The sequence below is a fragment of the Tupaia chinensis genome, unplaced genomic scaffold (genome assembly GCF_000334495.1).
Source record: "Tupaia chinensis unplaced genomic scaffold, TupChi_1.0 Scaffold144991_2, whole genome shotgun sequence".
Taxonomy (NCBI): Eukaryota; Metazoa; Chordata; class Mammalia; order Scandentia; family Tupaiidae; genus Tupaia; species Tupaia belangeri.
The window spans coordinates 1,149,102-1,158,283 of NW_006204851.1; the positions used below are offsets into that span (position 1 = coordinate 1,149,102).

The following is a 9,182-nucleotide window of genomic DNA, read 5'->3' on the forward strand; positions in this document are numbered from 1 at the left end:
GCCTCTCTCCGTCGCTCTGGGGAGTCCACATGCCCTATAGCAAAAATATCTCAAAAAAAAAAAAAAAAAGAAATAGCTACCAATCTTCCTCCCCAAACATGGTTGCTAGGTGGTGGGAATTTACTGGTCTGACCAATCAGGGGACTGACATTGTTTACTTGGCTATTGTTTTATCCAGCTCACTGCCTTTGTAACAACCTCTATTCAAGTGCACACATACAGTCAGATGCCAAAGCCTCTCTAGGTTTCAGAGTGTAGTGGAAGATGTAAAGGGGGATAATAGTAGTGCTCAGTTAATGGAATTATGCTAATTATTACACAAGAAAGTGTATATATTATAGAGTGCTAGAGAAGTTCCTAGCTGTCATTATTAAATTAGGTGAAAGATTCCCTTTCTGGCATGGGTGTAAGCTATTATTATCTCTCAGGTCTTTTCCTGTCTTTTGGATTCAGTGTCCACATCCATCATGCCATGAGGGGGAGGTTAGGTATATGATCTCTAAGATTATTTCCAACCTTTCTTCTTTAGAATCCTCTATGAGGAGGTGTCCAATGGACAACTTAAAGTTGGCCCCAGGGAAGTTGTCCAGGTCACTGCAAGACAACAGATGCTTCCAAGCAGAGTCATGAAGCACAAGCAGGAGTCTGCCTACATATATTGCTATAAGAGTGGTTCTGGCCAAAGATACCAAAAGTTGACCTCCTTTTCAAGACTTGCTTGGGCCTTATAGCTACTTAACTGCCCTCTCCATCCTCCTCCACTGCTCCTATCCACATAATGGTCCTCAAAAACATTATTCTGAAAGGTCTTTTCTATGTGAGCTCTCACTAGCAGATGTGGACAGTCTTTATCCCTTTTACATCACCCAGCTATGCCTTACAAAGGGCAGATAAGTGCTATTTCATCAGTCTAGCTAGCTGAGAACAAGAAAAATAATGGCTTTCAAACTTTATTGTGCATTAGAACCATTTGGGAGCCTGTTAAACACATGGATTCTCAAGTGTCACTCCAGAATGTACTCATACAGCATGGGGCTTGGGTATCTATACCAGGAATCATAAAATGTGATAAGTCCATAGAACACCTGCAGAGTGCTTGGCTAAAGTAGAGATTCCTGATCTGGGCCCCAAACTTAATGAATCAAATTCTTGCACTTAGGGATGATTATGTGATTGTACCAGAGCAGTAGTTCTTTTTTTCTTTTTTGAGGAGAGGTTTTTGCTATAGGGCGAGTGCACTCACCAGAAAGACAGAGAGAGACAGAGAGACAGAAAGTGCGAAATCATCCCCTAGGGGGAATGGCCACGCTGCAATCCCTTTTCCTCCATTCTCCTCTCGGAATCTTGGGCATGCACACACGTGCCTAGTATGAGTTTAAGCCACCGGGTCTGGGACTCGAGCCACAGTCGACTACATGGGAATTCAGCGACATATTATGCCATCTACTGGTCCCAGAGCAGTGGTTCTTGAAGAGTGTTTCCCCAGCTCTCCAGCAACATCAGCATCATCTGGGAACTTGTTACAAATGCAAATTCTTAGGCTCCATCCAAGACCTACTGAATCCTAGGCAGAGACTGACAATTGGTGTTTTTGTAAGACCTTCATGTGATTCTGAGGCAGGCTCAAGTTTGAAAACCACTATGCTATGATATCACCATGTATATATTTTGTCCCTCAAATGCCACATTATAATGGTTCTGAGCCCCTGCTGGTTGGTGCTACTTTATTGTGAGTTCACCTTACTCAGTGAGGTTTACGCCAAAAATCAGACATGCATTCACAAATATGTGTATCGGTTATGCTTGCTATTGAGCATTTTTAAATTAATTAAGATTGTTAGTGAATCAATAAAATGTGAAGAAAAGGCATGGAAAACAACTGTACATACCAGAGACAGTGTGGGAGAAGAGGGAGAGTTGGTAGAGGGTGAGAGGCAGGGAATTAAGGGGGGAAAAAAGAAAGCAAAATATATAAGAAACAGGAAATAGAAAATTATGTGTTGATGATAACATGTATGGAAATATCCTTGACCGAGCCAATATACACTGTCTACTGGATGGAAAGTCTCGTTTTGTATACTGTATTGATGTACAGTGAAGGACTGTAAATAAATTCATTAATTAATTAATTTGCATTAATTACTTGAGCATCGTCACAGCATACAAAATATGATTTCCCGGCCTTCAGCCGCCATGGTGCAAAATGTGCCATACCCTTTGTACCAGCTGGTTGTCCCAACTCCTCCTGTTCCTAACCAACTTCTTTATTCAGCTGGTGCGGCCTGGCATGGCCCAGTGTGAAGATACCATGTAGTTCCAGATTCCCATTTAGTAAGCCTAAAAGGATTCCAGAATGACCAGGGTGGACCTCAGGAATTATCATGAGTGCATTTACAATGTGCCCGTGGTTGCTGTGCAGAGACGGGTGCAGCATGGCTCCAACAGGAAGAGGGGTTATAGAAATGTCAGGAAAAATAAACCACAGTACAAGGTCACCTACATGCAGCTGGCCATGGACAGACCTTCACATTCCCAGATCTGTTTCCCAAGAAAGAGCAGAGCCCTGAAGGAGACCCTGCTGACCAAGTCCAGAGCAAATTCATGAAAAGCCAGCAGCAGAAGCAGAGTAGCAACCTCCGACGTGGCGATGTCCCTGACTGGTCTGGCCTGTGATTGGGCATCCAGTGGGGACATAGTCTCAAGGTAGGCACAGCTGCAGAGCTGATCTGATAGATGAAATAAAAGGCCTATATGGAGAAAGAATCAGAAAAAAAGAATGTGATTTCCCATCCAGAATATACTGCATAGTGGCTTAATCATACATGCTATCATCAATAATTTTCCATTTCTAGTTTCATATATATACATATGTATATATATTTTTTACCCCTATTTCTCACCCTCTGCCATTTCCCTCCCTCCTCCCACACTTTCTCTGGTGTCTACAATTGTTTTCCATTCCTTTTTTCCCCCACATTTTATTGACTCACAAAATCTAAATAATCTAACTACTTTCAATAGCAAGTTCAGCTAGCATATACATATCTGTGAATATATGTCTGACTTTAGGCATGAAACTCTGAGTAGAATGAATACACTATAAGCTAGCACCTAGTTGATGCTATATAGCTTACTATGGTCATTAAATAGGTATTTTTAAAATATATTTTTAATTTTAAAGACAGTTTTAGCTTTAATAAATCAAAGAAAGGCTAAGGAACTTTGCTTAAAACTTAATGCCAGGGGACAGGTTAGGATTTTGTTCAAATAGTAGGTATATGAATGAACCTATCGGCAGCTCAAGACAGGACAAAAACCCTTAAAACTGGAAAACAAAGCCTAGAAGAAAATCAGCAATGTTTTAGTCAAAAGTCATAAAATTCTATTTCACCAGTTCAGATTCACGTACTTAATCTATCTTCTGTTGTGGTCCAATCTTCATGATTAAATTCTGGGATATAATATTCAACTCCAGACATGTCTCTATGATTAAGTGGCCATTTTCTTAGTGTTTGAACTCTTATTTCTGTGTGCCTGTATTTAATTTTCCTGTTATAGCACTCCCTGCAGAACTTCTTGAAGAGCTGGTCTGGTGTTGGTAAATTCTTTCAGGTTTTGTTTATCTGAGAATATTCTTGTGTTTTCTTCCCACATGAAGGATAATCTTGCTGGGTACAGTATTGTCGGTTGAAATTGCTTTTTCCTTAACACTCTGAATTTTCCTATTCTTCCCTTGCTCACATTGTTCTGATGAGAGATCTACTGTTAGATTGATGAGATAGCCTTTGTAGGTAACTTGACATTTCTCTCTTGCCAATCTTAGTGTCTTGTCTTTGTCTGTGTTTTTAGTCAAGCTGGCTATAATGTGTCTTTTTTAATTTTTTTGGAGAGGTTTTTGCTATAGGGCACATTTGCTCGCCAGAAAGTGCGAGACAGAGAGACAGAAAGTGAGAAATCACCCCCCAAGGAGGATGGCCAGGCCACAATCCCTTCTCCTCCATTCTCTTCTCTGGATCATGGGCACACATGCACACGTGCCTACTGTGAGTTTAAGCCACCGGGTCTGGGACTTGAACTGCTGTCTACTACATGAGAGTCCAGCAACATGGCCATTATGCCAACTGCTGGTCCCCTATAATGTGTCTTGGAGAAGTTCTTCTTGGGTTGATTCTATGTGGGGTCCTTTGTATTTCTTGAGCCTGGATCTTTGAATGTCTCTATAGGTTTGGAAAGTTTTCTTTCACGATTTCATGGAATAGATTATCAATGCCCTATGAGTCTCTTTGCCTTCTGGGAGATCAGTTATCTGAATGTTTGGATGTTTAATGGTATCTAGTATTTTTCATATATTCTCATTTGGGGGAGGCCATTTTCTCAGTCTTCGTGGTGGATTTTTCTAGGCTAGCAATTTTTTCTTCTACATCTGAGATTTGATTTTCTATATGATCTAGTCTGCTTTTAATACTTTTGAGGGAGATTTTTACTTCCTTTATTATAGACTTCATTTCTAACAGTTCCGTTTGGCTTTTTTGTAAAGTGTGTAATTCCTCTTTTAGATCTTGCAAGAATTTCCTCACCTCCTGGAACTCGTCAACTTCTTTCTCCTTTCTCTTTAGCAGTTCATTGTCTCTCTTCTCTTCCATCTCAGTTAGCTTCGCCATTATGAATAAATTCTTTATGTGGTATTTTTGTGAGTTTGATTGTAATGTCTGAGGATGAAGAAGAGTTATTCTTTTCCCTTGGAGGAGAGGTATTTTCTTGCTTTCCCATATTTCTTGTGACCCTGTGGTGATTTCTATTCATGTCATGGATGGTGTGTTTCTTCCTAATTCTTCAAGTTCAATCTGAGTGTTCAGAGGCATGCAGAAGGAGGTGATTTGCAGTCTCTCTTCTGTTTCCTGTTTCACTCTTTGTGCATCAGATTCAGTGGGAATAGAGGAATATTCTGACCCTAAACATATTCAGATGTTTGGATCCTGTTCACTTGGACCTGTCTAGACACTCAGTGCATAGAGATAGAAATGAATCTGGAAGAAGAAGTCTCAGCAGAAAATCTTCATTTTTGGTCAAGGAAAGCAATATTTCACAGCCAGCTCAAGTTCGGTATCCATCTCAGGAGAGAGCATATCCTTTCAGGGATCCAATTGTTGCAAGATGGTCACCATGGCAACAGTGGAGGTACCTATCTCTAGGAATCATGATTTAGCCAGACCAGAGTGTATAAGCACTGGGTAGAGGTAAATAGACCTCAAATATAGCTGGAATCAGAGGAAGCCTCATATATTCTTTATTATTATTATTCTTTTCAACATTTGATCACTATACAAATTTGACTTATAAAGAGAATTTACCCAACATGAAATACATCTCAGACTAGTCCATTTGAGAATAGTATACACATTATCATCAACAGGTAATAAACCATTTCTGTGTCTCACAAATCTTTTGCCTATTTTTTCTCCCTGACTTCCTTCCCTATACTCTTTCTTTCTCTCACACTCCTTCCACCCTGTCTACAGTGTCCATAACTATTTTCACTACTTTTATGTCCTCCAATCTTTCCATCTTCACCGTAGAGTGTGGACAGTCAGTATATATTAAGTGGAGACATACAATATATTTCTTTCATAGCCTGGCTTGCTTCACTTAGCAATAAACGTTCCATATCCAACAATTTTCTATCAAATGTCAAGGTCTTGGATTTTTATGGCTGAATAGTATTCCATAGAGTATATGTCGCACGCTTTTTCAATCCATTCATCTGTTCATGGACATTGGGTTGTTTCCATGTCTTAGCAGTCATGAGTAATGCCACGATAAACATTGATGTGCAAACTCTTTTCTGACTGAGCATTCCTCTGTCTTTTGCGTAGATACCCAGGAGTGGGATGTGGGGATCATATGGTAGTTCTATTTGTAGTTCTTTGAAAAATCCATATTTTTTTCACCGTGGCTGGACCAATTTACATTCCCACTAAACAGTGTAGGAGAGGTCCCCTTTCACCGCAACCCCTCCAGCACTTAACTTTTTAATTTTAATCTTTGCCATTCTGACAGGGGTTAGGTGATATCCCATTGTGGTTTTAATATGCATCTCCCTTATGATGAGGGATGTTGAGCATTTTCTCATATACTTTTTGGTTGTTCATATGTCTTCCTCAGAGAGATTTTTGTTCAGCTCATTTCCCCATCTTTTAATTGGGTTAATCATATTTATTCTAGTAAGGCACTTGAGTTCCCTGTGTATTCTGGTTGTCTGAGGTATACCTTACAAAAATATTTTCCCATTCTGAGGGTTGTTGATTCACACTAATTACTGTGTTCATTGCTGTGCAGAAACTTCTTAATCTGATATAATCTCACTTAACTATTTTGTGGATTATTGCCTGTGCTTTGGGGGTTTTATTTAAGAAATCTTCACTTACTCCAATGTCTCTCAGAGTTTCCCCAGTGTTTTACATCAGTAGTTTTATAGTTTGAGGTCTTAGGTTTATATCTTTGATCCATTTTGAGTTGATTTTTGTTAATAGTGAAAGATGGGGATTCAGTTTCATCTTTCTACAAGTGGGTACCCAGTTCTCCCAGCACCATTTGCCAAAGAGTTTTTCCTTCTTCCACTGGATTGATTGGTATCTTTTGTCAAAGATCTGTCGGCTGTGTTTTAGAGTTTATTTCTGGGGTCTCTATTCTTTTCCATTGGTCCACCTGTCTGTTTTTATGCCAATACAATGCTGTTTTGATTATCACAGCTTTATAGTATATCTTGGGGACAGAGAATGAGATGCCACCCACTCCTCTATTTTTGCACAGGATTGTTTTTTCAGTATTAGGTCCTTTATGATTCCAGACAAATTCCATGATTGTCTTATCTAGATCTGTGAAGAACACCTCTGGTAATTTGATTGTAATTGTGTTAAATTGGGGTAGAGTTGCCATTTTGATTATATTAATTCTTCCAATTCAGGAACATGGGGTGTCCTTCCACTTTTTTTGTGTCATTTTCAGTATCATTTTTAAGATTTTCATAGTTTTCTTTGTAAAGGTCTTTGACTTCCTTAGTTAGGTTTATCCCTAGGCATCGTACAAATTTTGTGGCTATGGTAAAAGGGATTCCTTTCTTCAGTTATATTTCAGTCAACTGTTTAGATTTTGGATGTTGATTTTGTAACCTGCCACTTTACTGTATTCATTTACTATTTCTAGAAGCTTTTCCATGGAAACCTTTGGGTCTTCTAAGTATACTATCATGTCACCTACAAATAAAAAAATTTTCAACTCTTCTTTGCCTATTTGAATGCCTTGTATTTTCTTTTCTGATCGCATTGGCTAAGACTTACAGCAATATATTGAAAAGGAGTGGAAAAAGTAGGCAGCCTTTTCTAGTACCAATTTTTATGGGAAAGGCTTTTAGCTTTTCCCCATTTAATATAATGATAGCTATAGGTTTTTCTATATATGGCTCTTATTGTGTTGAGAAATGACCCTTCTATACCAAGCTTGCTAAGAGTTTTAATCATGAAGAGATGTTGTATCTTGTCTAATGCTTTCTCTGCATCAATTGAAATGATCATATTGTTTTTACTCTTTCTTTCTGTTAATATGATGTATTATGTTTATGGTCTTGCATATATTGAACCACCCTTGCATCCCTGGAATAAAGCCTATCTGGTCATGATGAATCATCTTTTTTGTATGTTTTTTAATATGATTTGCAAACATCTTTTTGATAACTTTTCCATCTTTATTCATCACAGATATTAGTCTGTAGTTTTCCTTTTTTCTATGTCTTTATCTGTTTGGGGAATGAGGATAATGCAGGAGAAGCCTCATATATTCTCAAATAGATCATTCAGAGTGGTGTTTAAACTGGTTAAAGTGACTATTAGATGTGTTATTGGTTTTTCCATGTTCCCTTCTCTCCCATACCCTATTACCCACTGCCCATTATTCCCCAATACTCTCTCTAGTATCTACTGATGCCCTCCCTGCTATTATACCTTCCAATCTTTCCATTTCTGCTATAGAGTACAGACAAATTTAATAGACACAAAACTGGAAAGTTATCTGCTGATGATAATATATATGGTAATGTCATTGACTTGACTAACATGCACTGTATTCATGCTGAGAACAAACATGTCATACACTGTAAAGATATATAGCAATTAAATGAAAATTTAAAAATAAATTTTTAAAAATTGTGAAAATGGACAAGGTGCCCAAGTGAAACCTCATAATCCCCCAGAATCTTCATAATCCTTTGCTGATTCAATAGTCTTGACACTTTACATCTGAGGATGCCATATTTAGCCTCATCCAGGACATGGCTTAAGAATGCCTTTGATTTTAGGGAACCAGCAGTTGGCGTAATGGCTATGTCGCTGGACTCCCACGTAGTCAACCGCGGTTCGCGTCGCGGACCCGGTGGCTTAAATCTCATGCCGGGCGCGTGTGCGTGCGTGCCCAAGATCCCGAGAGGAGAATGGAGGAGAAGGGAGGTTGACCACCCCGCCTGGGTGGTGATTTCTCGCTTTCTGTCTCTATGTCTCTCTCTCTGTCTGGCGAGCGCACGCGCCCTATAGCAAAAACCTCTCCAAAAAAAAAAGAATGCCTTTGATTTTAAATATGTGTTTCAGAAAATATTATAAAATTTTTATTTTTAATGTGTCACATTTTCTTTATGCCAAGAGATATACTGAGGGCTTCTCATAGATGATCTCATTAAAATCCTTACATCATCCTGTGAGTCATGCAAGAAATTGAAGCTCAAAGAAACTTACCCAAGGTTATACTGTTAGAAAGTGGCAGAGCTGAAATTTGAAACCAAGTCTGTCGGACTCCAAAGCTCATTCTCTTCATTGTTCCTTCATTTATCTGATTATTCATTCACTTATTCATTCAAGTATTTGGTGAAGCAATACTATGGGACAGATATGATCTAGGTATTGAGCATGTAATAGTAAACATGAGCAAAATGTATAAAAATCCCTACTCGCATAGAACTTTCACTCTGATGCATAATACAGAAAATAAATGGGAACCAGCAGTTAGTGTAATGGCTATGTCACTGGACTCCCACGTGGTCGACCGCGGTTCGGCCCGGTGGCTTAAAACTCACGCTGGGCGTGCGTGCTTGCGTGTCCAAGATCCCGAGAGGAGAATGGAAGAGAGGGGATTGCGGC

General features: G+C 39.1%; 1 pseudogene; it reads left to right on the forward strand.

Annotated features, from left to right (window-relative positions):
• The first annotated feature begins 2,193 nt into the window (after nt 1-2,193).
• On the forward strand, nt 2,194-2,673 carry LOC102499611 (39S ribosomal protein L23, mitochondrial pseudogene; annotated as a pseudogene).
• The last annotated feature ends 6,509 nt before the right edge of the window (nt 2,674-9,182 follow it).